Here is a 20,531-nt window from a genome sequence, read left to right on the forward strand (position 1 = left end):
AGTCTGTAGTGCTCCTTTTGTCATACTACTGCATTAAATTTGATGTTATAGTTTATACTATTTGGATTCCACTATTCTTCTTATTTTATTTGCTTTACTCTTTATTTCCTTTTACAGGCTGATTGAAATGTACTGTGTTCCTCTCCATGTTCCCGCTCCTGCTCTTGTTTATTTGATGTCCTGGTGTGGTGTGTTGCCCTTTGTTGGGTGTGCTGTTTCCGTTGTCTGTTGCCGCCTCTCATCCATTCCCTTTGTTCCCCGTAAGGTACATATAACAGTCGTCACCCTGACATGTACTGTCTCATCTTGTTCTTATTCATTCTTCCCTTCCTTTCTTTCCTCTCTTTCGTCTCTCTCCCCTCTTTTCTCTTGACTGACTTGCATTCTTCTTCCTGTATGTTTCTTTCCTCATGTGATTTCTTACTATCTCTCCCTTTTCTCTTTCTTACTTTATAATACTATTGTTGCATATATTGTTCTTTATGCATTCTTGATGGCTTTGCATTCAGAGTTATTTCCTGGAATGTGAAAGGATTCATTAGCCCAATTAAGAGACAGAGAATACTATCCCATCTTATAATACTGATTTGGTTTTCTTACAAGAGACTCACTTTGCAGAACCGACAGCATTAAAATTGTAAAAAGGTTGGGTGGGTTCAGTTTTAGTTTCCCCTCCTTCTGATAAGAAAAATGGTGGTGTTATTTTATGTCAAAAGAAGCTGAATTGTAAAGTTATATCGAAAGAGACTGATACAGAAGGACGATGGTTGTTATCAAAGCTGTTAATTAATAACATTTCTTTGACTGTATTCAATGTTTATGGCCCTACCCATCCTGACTGTTCCTTTTCGCCTATGGTTACACAGAAATGTATTCAGTTTAGAGATGATTTCTTTATACTAGGAGGTGACTGCAATCAAGTTGTTGACCGCCATTCTCAGGTACACTTTGTTTCCCATGAAACACATAAACACTTTCTCGACACTATTTCCCAAGCATACCTTGTAGATGCTTGGAGACTCTCCCACCCTGATGCTCTTGACTTTTTTTCTTCTCTCCTCCTCATAACTCTCTCTACCATCTAGACTATATTTTTCTCTCTCAATCTTTATCTCAAAATCTATTTTCCTCCTCTAATGAACCTATTTTTATTTCTGACCATGTCCCAATTGTAGCAGATCTTGATCTGCTCCCTCCACATCCCAGGTCCCTCCAGTGGCATTTTAATAATTCCATTCTCCTTGACCCATTTTTTCTTCCTCTTTCATTACTTATGCTAATGATTTTTTTTTTACCTAAACAGTAATCCCAATTCCCCCCCCGCATATACTGTGGGACTCCTTTAAGGCTACAGCAAGGGGTTTTTATTATTGATTTTGTCTAAAAAAAAATAAACATTTCCTCCAACAACAAAAAGCTACCCTAGCACACATTAAAACCCTAGAACATAAATTCTATACCTCATCCAAGGACTCAGTCTTACCAGCTCTTATTCATGCCAAATTAGCCTTCATCAAAACCATGACTGATAATGTGTCTTCCATACTTCTTCGTAGCAGTGCTCGATACTACATTGAGTAAACTTTTAGGGAATTATCGTACTCTAATCGATACTATCTATTCCTCAGAGGGTACTCCCATTCACAAGGATCAGGACATTCTTAATGAATTCATGCTATTTTACAAAGATCTATATAACCCGGAAACTCTCCCTTCCATCTCCCTTATTCAATCTTATCTCAATAAACTTCCAACCCCATCTAATAATCACCTTAAACTTTCTGATCTTGAAACAGATTTATCACTTAATGAATTAGCTAATGCTTTAAATGTTTTAAAGACAGGGGAAAATCCCCGATCTAGTAGGTTTTTCAGTTCAATTTTATTTACATTTCTCTAACTTATTACTTTCTAAACTCTTACATCTTTTTCATTAATTCTTTGGTAAGACAGAAGGTACTTTTCTGTAGGCCATGATTTGCCTCATACATAAAGAAGGCCGAGAGCATATGTTTTGTAAAAATTATCGCCCAATTTCCCTGGTCAATGTAGATTATAAACTGTTTGCCAAAATACTTGCTTCGTGACTAGACCCTGTTATGCCTCATCTGGTGGGTAAGGAGCAGTGTGGCGTCAAGGGCAGATTGACTTCAGGTAACTCTTGTCTCCTTCTGAACGTTCTGAACAAAATCCCTTTCCTTTCCACATCCTTTGCTGCCATTTCTGTTGATGCTGAAAAGGCATTTGATAGGGTTGACTGGTCCTTTTTATTTGCATATTTGAAGTGTCATGGTTTTGGTCCCGAGTTGATTTCACTTATTTCTTTATTATATTCTGCCCCTAGACCCTCAGTACTAGTCAATGGTAGGGTTTCTTCTTATTTTCCCCTTCAACATGGTGTCCGCCAGGGCTGTCCTCTCTCCCCCCTTCGTGTTATCTTAGCTCTTGAACCCTTCTTATCCTCAATTCGCAACAATGCTTCTATTTCCGGGTTCTCCTATGGTGAGCAACATTTAAAACGTTCCGCTTATGCAGATGACATCCTTCTTTTCATTTTCAATCCCGAAACCTCTATTCCTCCTTTAATACATGAATTCACTTCATAATCTCTGATTTCCGGCTATAAAATCAATTCTGACAAAACAGAAATGTCCCTCTTACAAAATGTTGTCTTCCACATTCCTTCTCTCCCACCGGTTTTGCATGGAATAATTCCAAAATCTAATATTTAGGTATGTGGTTCTCGAACTCCATCGCCTCTTCTGTTAAATCAAATATGACTGAGGTCCTTAGTCAGATTGATAAAGTATTCTCCTCTTGGAATCCTCCCTTCCTTTCGTGGTGGGGCCAAGTAGACTCAATTAAGATGATGATTACTCCTATATTGATTCATGCTCTTTCCATGCTTCCTGTCCATATTCCTGCCTGTTATATTAAGAAGATTGATTTGCGACTTTTTAAATTTCTTTGGAAAAATAAAAAAGCCAGGATTTCCTTATCCTTTCTTATCCTTTCTTCGCAAGACAAAATCTAATGGCGGTGTGAATTTCCCTGATTTTCGTATTTATCATAAATCCTTTTGCCTCCATCAAGCCTCAAAGTGGCAGCTGTCCGAACCTTCTCCTTTTACTCCCCTGTGGTTTTTCATTGAACGTGCTCTGCTATTATCCTTCTCTTTAAGGGAAGCTCTAGCCTTTTCTGTCAAAACCCCTCATACCCTTCTCCCCTCGTTTAAACACACTTGTTCCCTGCTAAAGCCTTTGACCCAACCAAGACTTGTCTCGAGAGAATCCTTCCTCCAGAAATTCTCTATTCTAATTGCGGTTATTCTTGATACCTTCTATTCTCTTCCTTCTTTCCCTCCTCCTTCTGATCAAAACCCATTTCTCAAAGTTCTGCTGTCTCTACCCAAAGCTTCTCTCATCTATAAACTCTCCTTAGCTCCTAATCCTGATCGTACTAAAACTAAATTGGAACTTACATGGGAATCTGACCTCAAATGTGAATGGACTCTTAACTCTTAGGACAAACTCTGGTACCGCTCTCTCAAAATCTCTCATTCTGCTTCTCTTACTCAATCTATGTTTTTCCTTTATCATAGACTTTACTTCACTCCTGTTTCTATAGCTAGGTTTACCCACTCTACTGATGCAAATTGCTGGACTTGTGGCTCGCCTAATGCTGATTTAATGCCCCTTCTCTTTCTTTGCCCTTCCATTTCTCTCTTTTGGGGGAAGATATGGTCCTAAATTTCTCACTTGTTTAACATTCTCATTCCCTATTCTATTCCTCTTCTTTTCTCTGGAAATTTGTTTGATTGCTTACACCTTCCCATTCATAAACATGGTCTTTTTGACCTTATGTTAGCTTTTGCTTTTCTCCACATAACTAATTGGAAAACGCTTACAAAGCTTTCTGTCCAACATTGGTGGAATAGTCTATGCCATTTTCCCTGACTTGATATTGCTTTTGCCTCCTCTTGCAAGCCGATGGTTAATAGGGAACTCTTTTGGCTGCCACTCACCACTTATTTAGACAAACTGGCGTTAACAGATAGTTCTCGTTTAAGTGCGGAAAATTTTAAGCCTCCTTAAACATTTATCTTCTCTGTTCTTTTCTACTAACCCTTGTTGGATTATTGTTTTTATTAATTATATTATAATCATTGTTCACATTCCTTTGTAGATCTGCAATTTCATATTTTACCAATATGTAACATTTGCCCCATCCTCCCTTTACCTCCCCCTTTTTTCTTCCCTCCCCGTCCCCCATTACTTGCTTTTAAAACTTAAACAGCTTTCCTTTTTCTTCTCCCGCTAGCCATTTTATTGTTAGGTACTTATTCCAATATGCTAGTCTCTGTATTACTAGCCTTTTGTATTTTCTGTTATTATTCAAATGAAGCTTTTTAAACAGAAAAAAAATTAAACCAACTTATCCAGATACACAAATATATATACACTTTTAAAAATCACAATGAAGGTAACCATTAGAAGATTTTACCTCCTACATTAGAAATAAACAGGATAATTGTTCATCTTTTCTTTGGTCCTAGCAGCATCCTTTTTAAGTAGGCACGACTCTTTGATGAAGCTCAGAAAATTTCCTTGAGTACTGAGGCTGCCACCATAGCCAAAGAAAAACTCCTAACTCACCCACAGATCATAAAAAACTCAGAGCAGAGAGATATTAAAATGTATAAATTGTAATCCAGCTACAAATGTTCTTCTCTTCAGTATTGAGGCTGCTGGCCAAATGTCTAATAAATATTGTCTCACAGCTGAATCGGACAAAAATCCCTCCTTCAGTGTCTAAAGTGCTTATGAATTGCTCCATTGCAAAGTATCTACCTTTTAAATTTCATGAGATAGCAAGAGAAGTTCTCAGAAAGTGTGTGGGGTCCTCAACATATTTACAACAAAATGGTGTTTAGGTAACTGCACCATACTTGCTATTACCACTTTTAAAATGTCACATAGTATTAAACACAGGGGCTTATTTACAAGAGGCCTGAGCTTCACTTTTTTGATGCTCTGGTGAGATTGAGATGCTCTGGACCTCCCAATCATATCTATGAGGTGACCCAAAGCCACCCTGTGAGGCTTTGCATGGCCTCATACATATGGAGTAAGGCAAGCCAGTGCTGCGTTGCTGTACTTTACATTGAGGAGACATTATATGAAAGTTGGGCTGGGTGTTACCCTTGTCGTTGTCTCCCCGCTGCCAACACCCCACTCTTACCTTTGGCCGTTACGGGGCAGCAAACTCACAAACTGCTATGGGCAGCAAAAGGTCCAGCCACGCCAGGCATTACGGGATTTTACATTTTTTAAATAGGGTTGAAGTTCTCCCTTGACTTTCAGATCTCAAAAATGCTCTTGGTGCTCTTGATTCCGCAGTACTCAAGATCTTTTTAAAAGTTGACTCCTTCCTCAACCATTTCAGAAGCTCTTTCTAATTATTAAGAATGGGCTGCCTGTTTCAGTCGGCACCATTACATCAGCCCTTTCCTTTATAGAACTCCAGTTCTCTCAGCAGGAGGCTGCATTTTCCATTTGAAGATATTAAATAACCCCTTCCATGCTGGGCCGATTCCGCTGCTGTGCGGTAAACAAAGGAACAGGGTGGGGCCGTGATGAACCCCAGCCGTCATCAGCACACGAGCACCGTGGAGCGTGACGGCTGGAGTTCGTCATCAGCATGGAAGGGGTTAATAACAAACTTCAGATAGCCTACACTCACCTGCAATGGCTGGCTGTGCCCGTAATTTAATAGTCACTGATAATATTTAAAGATTATATTAATCAGACCCAGTTCCAGACTTTTGGCAGTGTTTGTTATTCCCCTGCGCAGGACAAGTCAGCCCTTCTAGATATCCATTGGATAGCTTTATCTCATCAATACTTCGCTCCAATATATCAGCAGAATAACACTGTTCTAGTTATATGTCATTTTCAAAACCTCAGCTGAATTGAACGATAGTTGAAGATGCATAGGGTCTTATTTCCAAGTCCCCAGCGCTGCTTGTACACCACTATTCCCCATATTAAAAGTGATGCACCAGCGACGCAAGGGACTTGTAAATAAGCCCATTACTTTTTAGCGCTGCTGCTGTTGCTTTTCCCACATACATCACATTTTTGATGTAGCTATCAAAATTTAGATTACTTTTAAAAATGCCTCCTAACTACCTACACTCCGCCACTGGCTCCGGTTGTTAGCCGTAAAGTCACCACCTTAGCATCTTTGTAATTTTATTAGGGGGAGGACATAGGGCCTGATTATGATCTTGGCGGACAGGGTAACTCCGTCACAAATGTGACGAATATCCCAACCCCAAAATTTTCCTAGGAAACTTGTAATATGGCAGACGGGTTATTCGTCATGTTTGTGATGGAGTATCCCAACCGCAAAGATCATAATCAGGCCTAAAGTTTTAGACCTATTAATTAACAGGTAATTCGCCGTTCACCATTAAGAGAATTCATTTAGCTGCCTTTGAAGATCCCCTGGGGTAAAATCTATTAAGACCATGTAGTCAGCATCAAAAGATGGGAGATTGATGGTTCTTCTTGATTAGGAGGGAAGGAACAAACAATTCGGTGATGTTGGCACGTCAGCAATGTATAAAGAATAAGACGGGGTGACAACAGGGCCCACTCTAGGGTGGTGCTTTCAGGGGGCGCTGAGTTTGCAAGTTTATTTTGGTTTTACAAGCATTGGTTGCAGCAATTTCCAGACAGGAAGATAACTCCAGTGATTAATGTTCTTCCTAGAGAGAAATCAGAGTTTTGTCTAGTTGAGGTTTTTACTGATCATAAAAAAAGCACAGAGGGTTAATATTCCTGCTGCAATGACAGTGTACCATGCAGATCACAAGGTGCATATAATGTAAGCAGATCATTGGGTTACTGCTTTTCTAAGAGACATCCTTTTGTTACTTGCAGTTTATAAGTTAAAATCCTAATAAAGAACACTGAATTATTAACTGTAATAAATCAACTGGTCCCAAGATGCTTGTTTCCAGTCCAGGGAGGACCTGGCCTGGCAGTTCGGGCTGCGCTGTTTCCATGGGAAATAGGGTCAAGACTGATTTGCATATGGCTGGGTCTAAATTGGAAAGGCATGAGGAGCAAAAAATGATGGATTTAGGCCCAGATCTCTGTACTGGGATGTGTTTGACATTGTGCAGCATTCTGTCCATCAATTATTATTTTTGTATTTCTCACCTCGAGTTGAACGGGTATGCCCAGATGTGGGTCCATGCTCTCCATGCCACTGGAGTCAAATTATCCTGGCTGATGAGGAGTGATGCCCAGAAACTCGTCCCAGGATGCTTGTTTCCGGTCCAGGGAGAACCTGGCCTGGCAGTTTGGGCTGGACTGTTCCCATGCGGAACAGGGTAAAGACTGATTTGCATATGACTGGAAAGGCATGGGTAGCAAAGAAACAATGGATTTAGGCTCAGATCTCTTTAACATAGCCCTTGCCTTAGCCCGTTTGGGGAGCTAATATTCCTAGAAAGTGCCCAGTGGCTGCTGGCTCAAATTGGGTCCAAGATTTCACATGTAGTTGTACTATCAAATTCAGTATGTTCTTGGATACCTACAGTGTTGTTTCCATTTTTTCCCACAGATCTATTAACAGTATCGAATGCGTACACTACATTTATTTACGCCATGTATAGTGGTGTTTTTTGTATTGCATATTTCTCAACTAATAGCTTTAATACAAGGCACTCATCTATTGTAGACTAGCCCTTTCTGAATCCAAGCTATGTCAGAGGTAGCGCTCTCTCATTATCAACAAAGTCTTTCAGGGCTTGTAGCAGGTGTTCAACATACATTTTGCTTGGGTGTGATCATCCTAAAGTTGTTCCAGAGATCTCTTGGACCCCTGTGTAAACTGTAATTTCATGTTGTTGCTTTTATGGTTATTGTCTTGTAACCGAATAAAGTACTTTTTGAACTTTTTGAGTGAAGAACTTGGACCCACAGCTTAGGATTTGTTTTTAATATTTTTGCAGATAATCCATCAGGTCCTTGGGGCCATGAGTCTTTTACTTTTCTAATCAGGTCTTTAACTTCTATATTAGAAGGAATCAAAACTTCTGGGTCATTAGGCAACATTACACAACTGTATCCTTCAACTACCTTGTCGGGGTTCTTATCACCCTCATATTCAGCATCATTATTTTTTTACTGTAGAGCTCTGAGATATACTTTATTCAAACCCCCTCCTTACTGGATTAGCTTTAATCTTTTTAATTTACCCAAATACTTTCCAACAAAATTGTAGGTGTATTATTAACCATCTGACCATCAAAAACATAAAAAGCAAAGACAACACAGTAATCTTTGAAGTTGTGATGATATGCTATCTCTTTGCTCGCTGTGACCAACCTACAGTAAGTAAATCAAATAACTGTGTTTCAGTGATTGCAAACTTTTCATGTGTATTGCAATGTTCCTAAATGTTTTCTGACACAACCTGATACCTAACCTCTGTTGCAATTCTCTTAGTCCCAGAGGAATGGGGGCATATTCTGATCAGTGAACTGAATTCTAGCCTGCTATCCTACGATGTAGTGGTGCACTCCTATTGACAAGTTGATTGATTCACCCCAGTCTCACATTTCAAGAAACACACTATTGCCCTTACCTCAAGCGTCTCAATGTCATACTGAATCAACCTGTAGTTGCCATAATATTCATCAACCATATCAGTGGAGGTAGCACCAAGAAATTTGACTCGAATAACTGAAAGAAACACAGGAAATATAAAAAAATGGGTCAATTTGAAACTCAGCAACATCAACTATTGGTAATGAACAGCATTATCACAATGATTAGGGAGGGGTCCACAACACTAGGCAGGTGTAAGACATTGGGTTATAAGATGAGGAGAGTAAAACCCTACTCAAGCAGAAATCAAGCAGATATCACAATCCTTGTCAGGGTGGCGTTACAGGCAAACCCTAAATTAACCTGTGCTCTACCCTCTGGTATCTTAGCAAAAGGCAGGCAGGCTTAACTTATAGACAATTTGTAAAGTAGCAGAGCAAAAACACACCATAAAAGGATTCAACACCAGTTTAGAAAAATAGAGTAATTGTTAATAAATAAAACAAGACCAAAATGGCAAACATCCAATCAATAGAAAAGGAGATTTTTAGGTTTGGAAGTTTTCAGTAAAAATTGCACCAAAAAGTACAAGCCAAATCTGGTCACGTCAGACCAGGACAAAGTCACAAGTTCAGGCATGTGATGAAGTGTGAGCAAACTACAGGGATCCAATTAGGCCCCCTTAACAAAAGTACTGTAAGTTTTGGTTGTGGAGCATTGCCAGGTTTCCCGCAGAGGATTTGTCACACAGCCAAGTTGCGGCGGAGCTGAGATGCGGGTCCTTCGTTATTCTTGAAGATCCCATAGATGAGGGCTTGTGATGAAAAGTCTAGCATCGAGGATGCGCTCCGCAGTTAAGGCAGTGCATCAGTTCTGTGATGCGAGAACCTGTGTTGTCGTCAAGGCTGCCATTGGCAAGGGATTTGCTATGCGAACAGGCACAGGCGGTGGTTCCGCTGCACTGCAAGGTCAATGCGAAGTCCTTGCATCTAGAGCACCCTTCAAGCAGAGGAAATGGGTTGCCCATGGAGAGGAGGAGATCTATCAGCTCTACTTGATACACTGATGGGTTATCAGAGCACCTTCAAGCACACTTCCAAGAGTCCAGGACTAGGGTGGCATCAATTGGCTGTTTACTCCAGATGGAAGAGTACAAGTGTTGGGTTCACGGTTGCTTGAGCCTTCTATCCTTGAGAATCTAGTCAGGAGGCCAGCTAACTAGCTCTAGGAGTCACTTTGGGGTCATGGGTTCAACAGAGGGTCCAGTCCTTCTCACCTAGACAAGGGGGCAGCAGGCATTAGGTCAGCAGGGTAGTGGTTCCTTACCAGCAGCAGTCATGCAGAGTGGCAGTCGCTTCTATGGCACAGCAGTCCTTCTTCCTGGGGCTTCCTGGGGGAAAAGTATCCACAGGCCCAGAAGTGAACTGAAGAGGTAGTGTGTGAGGTCCAATATTTATACCTGGTGCTCTTCCTCCACAATGTGGGAGAAGGTTCTAGAAATTCAGTTTGAAGTGCACAGGCTTCCTGCCTTCCCTATCGTGACTCCAGACTAATCACAGGGGAAATGCAGTTCTTCATGTGGTGGCAGGACACAGCCTATTTAAGACTAAGAAGGGCCATTTCCAGCTCCGCCATTCCATCATACCAGTGATAGCCCATCCAGACACACCTAAGCCCCCTATTGTGTGTGGTTGTCTAGGAGGACTACACAAAGCCTAGCTATACCCAGCCATGTGGCCTAGAGACAGGCTACAGGCACTAAATGGCTAAGGTAGGAAAATGTAAACATTCTAAAAGTGCCATTTTCAAAACAGTAATTTGAAATCCGGCTTTAACATGAGAGAGGATTTTTCATTACAATTCCAAAGACACCAAACATGAGCTGGTTACCTGTTCCCATTTGGATATTATTACTTATTAAATGTAATAAGGTAACTCCAAAATTAGCCTATAGGAGAAGTAGGCCTTGCAGTAGTGAAAAACAAATGTAAGAGTTTTTTCACTATCCGAAGATGGAACATAAAAGTGTATGTCCAACTCTTTAACTGCACCCTGTCTTAAGGGCTGTCCATGACCTACCCTAGGGTGACTTATATGTTTTTAAAAGGAAGATTTGGGCTTGGCAAAAGGTTTATTTTGCGAGGTCAAAATGGCAGTTGAAAATTGCACACACATGCTGCAATGGCAGACATGAGACACGTTTAAATGGCTATAAATGGCTACTTCGTGGGTTGCACAATCAGTGCTGTAGGTCCACAATGAACATTTAATGTACAGGCCCTGGGTAGATGTAGTACCAATTTACAAAGGACTTACAAGTAAATTAAATATGCCATATGGGTATAAGTCAATGTTACCAGGTTTTAAGGAGTGAGCCCATGCACTTTAGCACTGGTTACCAGTAGAACGTACAGAGAGTCCTAAGACCAGCAAAAACGAGATCAGAAAAAATATGGGGAGGAAGGCAAAATGTTTGGGGGAGACCACCGTGTCGTGTTTATCAGCCCCAGGAATGCACAGGACGCGATGGCTGTGTACAGGTACTCTTTATTGGCTTAGTGTTACAGCATGCATGGTCCCTGACCTCTCGCCTCGAGGTCCTCGCTGGAATGTCCTTGTCCTTTCCTGTCCCCTCCCCTAAACCGGAAGCAGTGTCCGGTGTCCCCTGGCCTCTGCCCTTTGCCCAGGGTCCTAGTGTCCTTGGCCTGGGCATTACACACCCTAAGACTGACAGTTCTAACATTAGAAAACTGGGGGATTAAGCCATCCTAGCACTGGAAACTTGTATGGCCTCAGTCATATCTCTTTTTTGTATCTAGCAGTGCCCTCAAACCCATTGGTTGATGTTTTCTTGTGATCTTGCAACTACCATGTAACAATGCAAATATAGCCATATATGCTCTCCACCCTGCGTTTAATCTAGTTACAAACATGCATGTATTAAAGGTTGATTTAGATGTTAAACTGAATTCTGTACAACTTGAAGTGTGTGCAGCACACAGGCAGGAAAGCCCCAAACAGAGCGAATGGCAGTAACTGTGTCAGACTTCAACATCTGCCTGATTGAAGGGAAATCTTTAGAATGTTTTTACTAAAGACGCAGTTTGGATATTTGGATAATCATAGATGAATCATAGCCAAAGGAAACCCCAACTTTTGATCCCAAGACAATGGCGGATGCTACTGACCTGTTGCAGAGGGCTATCAGCCAAAAGCCAGATTGATCGGCAGTACACATGACAAGAACATTTGTTTTGTTTGAATTCAATTTTAGATAGTTGTGTCCCATCTACCAACCAATTTCGAGAGGCAGTTCCTAAGGATTGGATTGTCTTATGATCTCCAGCCAGATGCAAAGAAAACCGAGTATTGATGGACATTGGGTTTTTAATTAATGGGGGGTGAAAACACTTCTCAACAACAATGACAAATCCTTGTCAGGGTGAACCTCAAAAGTCACTAAATGAACCTGTACTTTATCCTCTAGTAGCTAGGCACAAAAGCAGACAGGCTCAAATTTGAGGAAATGTGTAAAGTATTTTAAGCAGTATACTAACAGTAATAAAATCCCACACCAAATTAGAAACATAGAGTGCAATTTATTAAACAATATGAGATCTAAACAGCAAATATACAATCAGTAGAACTGTAGGAATGATTTTGTTTTAGTAAAAGCTAGAGCCTACAGGATCAAAGCGACAACCACAGACATCTAGTTGCGCAAGACCGAGACAAATTTGAATGATACGGACAACAACGATGAAGCATGGGTCGGAAACAAGAAGTGGTTTAGGTCCTGTTTCGGCTTATCTTTGGACTTGGAAGAATTTTTGAGGAAGAATTCCTGCAGAGGTAAAGATCAGGGGGTCACGGCAGCCAGAGATGTTCAAAGAGGAGAAGGTGTCGTCCTCACTTTTTTAGAAGTCGATAATCTCAAGGGGAAGAAAGCTGCAGGCTTTAGCCACAGACTGGTCCACGAGGCTGGATACCATTCCAGAAAGGAGCAGCTGAATAGAAATTGCTGCTGTGGAGAAGAGCGTCCAAAGTAAAGCCAACGGGTGATGCACCATGGGCAGATCAGCCAGCAGATTGGTCCTGGTCTCCTGTAGGTTCTCAGACAACTTGTTAGTGAACATTCCCAAGGTATGTTTTTTGACTTTTGGTTGTTTGAGTACCTTTAGTTTCACTTGTATAGCTTTAGGACTGGGTAGGTATCACTTGGAAGGTAGGACTCACTCAGGTAGGTCCAGGTACAGGGTTCAAGTTGTTGGAGCTTTGTCTTTCCCTGTAGCTCAGAACGGAAGACTGGCCGATCAGTCCTTGGATTCACTCTGGTAGTCATGGGTTCAAGCAGCAAGGCATTTATTATATGCAATAATGTTACCGAATGCTATCCCATTGGAGTGGCAGCCTTCATGGTAATGAAAAACACATTTTGAAGCTTTTCACTACCAGGACATATTAAACTTTAAAGTACATATCCAAATTTTTAAATACAGTGCAGCCTCTTCTATAGCGTGTTTAGAGGCCACCTTAGGGGTGGCCTATGTGTACTAAAAAGGTTGTTTTGGGCCCGGCAAATTGACAGTTTAAAACTGTTCACAGGATGCAATGGCAAGCCTGAGAAATGTTTACGGGCCACTTAAGGGTGGTACAATAAGTGCTGCAGGCCCACTAGTAGCATTTAAATTACAAAGCCTGGGTACATGCTGTACCACTTTAACAGGCACTTACAAGTAGAGTAATTGGGCCAATCAGGTGTAAGACAATTTTAGCATTTTTAAGGTGGGAGCACAAGCATTTTAGCACTTGTTAGCAGTACTAAAGAGTAAATGAAAAGTTAACAAGTTAAGAAGAATTACATAATGAATGGAAAGAAGGTGGAGATCAGGGAAAATCCCTGTGGCATCCCAGAGGTCCACAGCTTGAATAAAGATTTAAAAATGAGGTCGCTTTCTGCACGACTGTCCCAACTGGGAACCCTAAGGAGACACCGCTTAAACGGTTTACAGATTCCCTAGCGCTTGCGTCGACAGCATCCTCAGTCTAGAGCCTACTCATTTTACTCAGGAGCACACAAGACCTTTTCACGGATTGATCACATATTTGCTCCAGTGGCGGAACTTGGGGAGGTCCACAAAGTGGAGTACCTGGCAAGGGGCCTCTCGGATCACTCACGCCTGTGGCTCACGGTGGGTGCCCGTTCACACCGACAGAGGGGAGAGTGGAAACTGAGCCCGTGGGAACTTAAAGACCCTCAGGTCACTAAGGAGCTCAGGGTTGATACGGAGTTGTATTTTAAAGAAACTCTGGGGTAGGTGGATTCGGCCAGCACCCTGTGGGAGGCCTACAAACCGGTGCTAAGAGACAGGGCACCAAATAGTATAGCACATAAAAAGCAAAAAGAACGTGAGGAAATCACAGGGCTGGAATCCCAGTTGCTGCAGCTTGAGTCACAGGCAAGCGCAAGTAGTGACTCCTCAATGCTACGCAGTCTACAACTCCTCAGACAGGAATACTTTTCATTGGCCAAAAAAGATGCACAGAATGCGATACAAGCCATGTACCGGTGCATATACGATGTAGGAGACAAGACTGGTAGGTTACTTGCATGGCTTAGTAAGAAAGAGCTCGACAGTAGGTGGGTTGAAAAGATACAAACGGAGGATGGTCGGACTCATGCGACCCTTACAGCAACAGCTAATGCCTTTAGATTATTATGAGGCCTTTCACACGCAGCGTCACCTGGCCCAAATGTCCCACATACAAACATATCTTCGTACTATACAACTCCCCAAATTAGTGGACGCTGAGTCCAAGATGTTGGATGACAAAATCACTGCTGAAGAACTCGCATCAGTGATTGGCCAAATGAAAGCAGGAAATGCGCTAGGACCTAATGGGCTACCTCCTGAGTTCTTTAAGGAACATGCAGCACTTTTATGCCTGCATCTTCTCCAACTATACTTGGAGGCGCATGAGGCGGGCAGCCTCCCCAGAGACTTGCGGACGGCCACAATTGTAGTAATCCCCAAAAAGGACAGGTCACCGCAAGAGTGTAGTTGATATCGCCCAATCTCTCTCATTAATATGGAGACTATGATATTGGCTAGAATATTAGCAAACAGGATAGCCGTAGTCTTTGCCAGTCTCATTCACACGGACCATTCCAGCTTTATGCCCAAACAATCGACAAGGCTTAATTTGAGGAGATTGCACAATTGGTTAGTAGAGGTTGACGGTAGAGTGGATCCACACCTGGTCCTCTCCCTTGATGCCGAAAAGGCATTCGATACTGTCCACTGGCCTTTCCTCATGTCTGTATTGGAGGAATTTGGAATTGGTCGGGTATTCAGGTGCTGGATCGCTGTGCTTTACGAGAGACCAGTGACCAGGATTGGAGTCAATGGAGCTGTGTCACGGGAATTCCCAATAGGTAGAGGCACCCGACAGGGTTGCCACTTGTCACCCCTGCTCTTCTCCATGGTGCTGGAACTACTCGCCTGGGTGAGCCGACTGCACCCTGACATCACAGGATTTAGGAGCAGAGGAGATGCAGAAACGGATGTACTCATATCCTTATATGCGGACGACATCTTGATGTACGTTACAAACCCAGAGAGGACGCTCCCCTCAATTATGGATAGCCATGAGAACATTGGTATTCATGCTGGGTACAAAATTAATTGGGAGAAATCGTACATATATACAGTAGGTAAGAGTAAAGACCAGGCTCTTGTCCACAGTCACCTTCAGTTGGCCCGGGAGGGTTTCAAGTATTTAGGGATTTATGTTACCACCAATGCAGCAAGGGCGCTGGACCGCAATCTCTATAGGGTGCTCAGGGAGTTTCGAGCGGGCGTTGAAAGGTGGAGGTCTCTGCCGCTAATGTTGTTGGGCAGGGCAGCACTCTATAAAATGATAGTGCTCCCCAACTTTATTTACATATTGCAAAATACCTACCAGTTCGTACCAGTAGAGGCGTTCAATAAAATTGATGATCTGTTGAGCAGATTTATGTGGGAGGGGAAGCCGCCTAGGATAGCATTGGCGACACTGCAACGTACCCAATGCAGCAGCGGTATCTCGTTGCCTGACCTTCGGGCATACTACTGGGTGGCCCACCTAGTTGTTGTGAACGAGTGGCAGCATGCAGAGGGATCACCTCACATATGTACTTGAACACACACAGTTTGCCAAGCGCCCACACACACATTACTTATATGGAGGGAAGGGGGCTGCTCGACTCCTGACTGCGATATGGATTGTTACAACAGCCTGGAAACAGGCAGAACGACAAATGAAGTGGGATGGCCGGATCACTAGGGAAACTCCTCTCAGGATCGGCACCCGGCCTCAGGAAATTACAAAACTCTGTGGCTTCCTACAATGGGACCTACTAGGCATTTCAGAACTCAAAGATATCATACACCGTAAAGAACTGGTGACATTCCCACACCTACAGGCTGAATATGACATGAGCAAGACTCAAATCTATAAGTACTGGCAGCTGACCCATGCCTGGCAAGCACACCACCCAGACACTAATGACATTCCGGAATATGCGCCTCTGGAAGGGGCGACAACTAATGGGAGAAAATGTGGAGATAGCTGTTTCATGAACCTATAGGACGATAATTAACAACAAGTCGGACACTCTACAGAAGATGTGGGGGAAAGGGAAGCAGAGTTAGGTAAGATTGGGAAATGGCACTGATGCACCCACGTGAGGGGGCTATTAAGTACAGGCTCTGACTGATACAATTTAAATACCTGCACAGAGCATATTATGATAGGGCGCGACTACATCATATAGGGAGGGCGGTAACACCAGACTGTTTGCGATGTGGAGTGTCGCGGGGTACATTTTTTCACACAGTGTGGGACTACCCACGGATTCAACAGTATTGGGCCAGCCTGCATGGAAGGTTGGGTATGGTCCTGGGGGAGACGATATCATTCAGTCCGTAGTTCGTATTGCTGGGGATATCCACTGACATTAATCTCCCTAAACCAAAGTTAACTTTACTTCATTGAGGATTGGTGGTTGCGAAATGTGACTTGGCCAAGCTATGGGGGGCTGTGGTGGTCCCGTCCCTGACAGAGTGAGAAAAAAGTATGGATATGTATATATTGGGGGAAAACACGACATGTAAAGCATGGGGTGCCCCAAAAAGTTCTGGAAAATATGGAAGCCATGGTTGACACATTATGGGTCATTGCTCTCTGATTCACAGTGATCTCCTGCGATGGATTTGTGGGTTATGCAACTAAAAGATGCTCCCAACAAATGTATAAGACTCTAGAACAGTTACTAGATTATCCGCCACTGTTATTCTTATATGATGCCGAAGTCTCGCTGAAGGTGCCACTGTGTGCTGCTATTAATCAATGTATTTGTAATGTATTAAAAAAATGTTAATAAAAATACTTATTAAAAAAAATGAGGTAGCTTTACAGCATGAGAGCTTTTGCTCAGAAAGCCAATGACGAACCCTGATTACTAAAATGAGGGGTAATAACTAGGTTGTTAATTATTAAGCAACTCAATAGTTTTCATGTTATTACTCTTGAAAGGATGAAAGGCTATACCTGTCACTATTAAAATCTTTGTTTTCCAGTAAACACACAGATCTCAACAAAGGGTCTATGAAATATTTTATATAGCATGATTCTGATTCTGATCTAAAATGGGTGTTAGTGTGTTTTACATATAAAAATGTTAGGTAAACTCTAGAACGATCCGTACACAAAATTAGGTAATTATCAATTTACAAAGAGGCATTTGTGGCATAAATTATCAATTTACAAAGAGGCATTTGTGGCATAAATCACTGCACACCTCATTTGTTTGCTTTAACCATCAATAGTTAATGTGGAGAAATTCCCAGGAATCCAACTGCAAGGTTCCCCTATTGTAAACTAGAATGGAGTTTACAGACATACTTTTGGTATTGGGGTATATTCCCTATAATATTTATCATAAGTAAATTTGGTCAAGAAGAAGAAAGTGATTCTTGACTTCAGGATGTCAAGTGAAATTATTTATTTTTGGTTCCCAATGAGCCAAATGTTTAATATTTCCACTGTTATTTTGGCACTACAGTCACATTGAACTTAACAAATCAGCCAACGGATTTCATCCTTCTTAGGGTACTTCTTCTGGGCAATTGCACCATTTTTTTCATATGTACAATAAAGTACAACTGAGGTTGGTGTTTAATAGGTCAAAGAGAGAACCTTAATGTGTTCACCAACAAGTTTAAAGTTCACAGTATGTACAATTTGTATAAGAAGAGCAGTAATAGAAGTGGTGCTACAGTGAGGGCCTAGGTAAGTCTATAAGAAGTAAGGAGACATGCAAATGGTGTCTTTGGTATGTTCCGTTCCACTGCTGACAGGAGGAAAACTCTAATACAGCTTGAGGTAGAAGGTAAAAGTTTATTCCCTAAGCTCCCCAGTGCAGCTATCCATAAAGTAGCCGGTGATCAACTGACTCTAACCCACAAAAAAAGCTGGACTCAAAAGGCATAGGAGCATTCTACGTAGTGTGTATATATATATATATATATATAGATATAGATATATACAGATATATAGATATATTTATATATATATATATATATATATATTCACTGAAAAAAACAAAGATTAAAGTAACATTATAATTATGTGAATATGTCAGTGAAAACATTAAAGTTTTGAACTAAAATACACAGAATTTCAGCAGTTATAGTTAGCAGAGATAACTATAACTTGCACCCCCTCTATTACCAGCTTATGACCTCATATGTTATATTACTCATGACATTTTCTATGACATCATTTATAACATCACTGATGACATCCTAAATGACATCATCTATAACATCACTGATGCATCATCCAATTTTTTTGCACACATTGCTCTGTATGGCATTAGACCTATGCAAAAAACAGCAAAATAGCACAGAATAATATGAAGCATCCTTAATGCCATTACAATACAACTCCCTTAGGTGTAGCAAGCATGTGTTATTCACAACATTGACCCTATACCATACACTTCATGGGAAGTTGAGTTCACATTAACAATAAAACACAGATATATGGGAAATCTTCATTAAACTTGGTGTCAATATGTATACAACTGTCCAGAGGAAGCCACGTTTCAACACCTGTTCCAATATTAATGTCCTACTACAGACAGCTTTTATCTACATCATACCACTAACAGCCACTGAACCTACATTGAGAAATGAAGTTGATATGAGTAGAAAAGTGGATACTGTAAATGGTGTTCACTCTATGGAGAGAGTTTACTATGCAACACACTGTTGGCAGACAGTATAACTCTCATGAGAAATACACTATGAAGTATTAAAAAGTATTTACTTAGAAGAGTGTAGACTCTATGCAACACTCAATCAATCAATCATGGTTTGTAACATGCACTATTGACCCATGAGGGTCTCAAGGTCCTGGGGGAGGGTGTGAGCAGATCCGTTGGGGTCATTCGAAAAGCCAGGTCTTGAGGTCCTTCCTGAATTGGTGCAGTGTCGGGCTTCATCAGAGGTGAAGGAGGAGTTTGTTCCAGGTCTTGGCTGCAAGGTAGGAGAAGGGTCTTCCACCTGCTCTGGTCCTGTGAAAACGTGGAATGGTGGCGAGTGTGAGGTTGGCTGAGCGGAGGTTTCTCTTGGGGGAGTGGAAGGAGATTTGATCATTGAGGTATTGGGTCCAGTTTTGTGGAGGGCTTTGTAACCGTGTGTGAGCAGCTTGAAGGTTATTCTTCTTTCAACAGGGAGCTAGTGGAGGGCGAGAGGTAATTTATTTATTTATTTCCATTTATATAGCGCATTATCACCCCGAGGTCTCTAAGCGTAATGGGTGATGTGGTTGTGTTGAGGGATATCGAGGATAGGTCTGGCAGCAACATTCTTGACTGTCTGGAGTTTGCAAAGGAGTTTTTGTTGATTCAGGCATAGAGGGTGTTTCTGTAGTCCAGTCTGCTGGTGATGAGTGCCTGAGTGACGGTTTTCCTGGAGTCAGGGGGATCCACTTGAACGTCTTGCAGAGGGTGTTGAAGCAAGCGGAGGGTACTGCGTTGATCTGGCAAGTCATGGTGAGCGATGGGTCGAGTATGATGCCCTCAGGTTGGGTTTCCGAGGGCCCCAGGTGTCATCCCATGCAGAGGGGTGGAGCCGAGGATGAGCACTTCTGTTTTCACAGAGTTGAGCTTCAGACAGCTGTTCCTCATACAGGTCATGACAGCATTTATCCCTTCCTGGAAGTTGTGCCTGGTGATGTTGAGTACCTTGATGAGTGAAAGAATGAGCTGGGTATCTTTGGCGTTGGAGACAATGTTGAGCCCGTAGTTCTGCCAATGGTTGTGAGAGGGCCATGTAGACTTTGAAGAGTGTGGGGCTGAGGTAGGATCCTTGGGATACTCCACATCTGATCTCTGTTGGTTCTGAGAGGAAGGGTGGGAGTCATATTCTCTGTGTTCTAGATGAGAGGAAAGATTGTATAAAATCTAAGGCCTTTCCTTGGATGCAGGCGTCATGGAGCGTGGTGGCTTGTGCGGGGGACAGTGCGGAAGGCTGCTGATTGGTCTAGGAGGATGAAGGCTGCCGTATGGCCCTGGTCGAGGTGGGCGCAGATGATGTCAGTGACGGCGAGAATGGCAGTCTTAGTGCTGTGGTTGCTGTGGAACTCAGATTGAGAGGTGTATAGGATGATGTTGGTTTCTATGAAGTGTGCTAGCTGTGTGTTGATGGCCTTTTCAATGTCTTTGGCAGTAAAAGGAAGCAGTGATATGGACCTGAAGTTCTTGGGGTCCATATGGTCTGTGGAGGGCCTCTTTAGGAGGGGTTGACTTTGGTGCGCTACCAGTTATCGGCGAATGTGGCTGTTTTGGGTGAACAGTTG

General features: G+C 42.1%; 1 pseudogene across 1 annotated transcript in view; it reads right to left on the reverse strand.

Moving 5' to 3' along the window:
• LOC144783940 (metalloproteinase inhibitor 1-like) overlaps nt 1-20,531 on the reverse strand; it is a 231,489-nt pseudogene that overhangs the window by 183,081 nt on the left and 27,877 nt on the right. The window contains exon 2 of the transcript XR_013601609.1: nt 8,662-8,759. The product of XR_013601609.1 is annotated as a metalloproteinase inhibitor 1-like (transcript). The remainder of the gene's footprint in view (nt 1-8,661; nt 8,760-20,531) is intronic.

This window comes from Lissotriton helveticus, chromosome 10 (assembly GCF_964261635.1).
Source record: "Lissotriton helveticus chromosome 10, aLisHel1.1, whole genome shotgun sequence".
Classification (NCBI taxonomy): domain Eukaryota; kingdom Metazoa; phylum Chordata; class Amphibia; order Caudata; family Salamandridae; genus Lissotriton; species Lissotriton helveticus.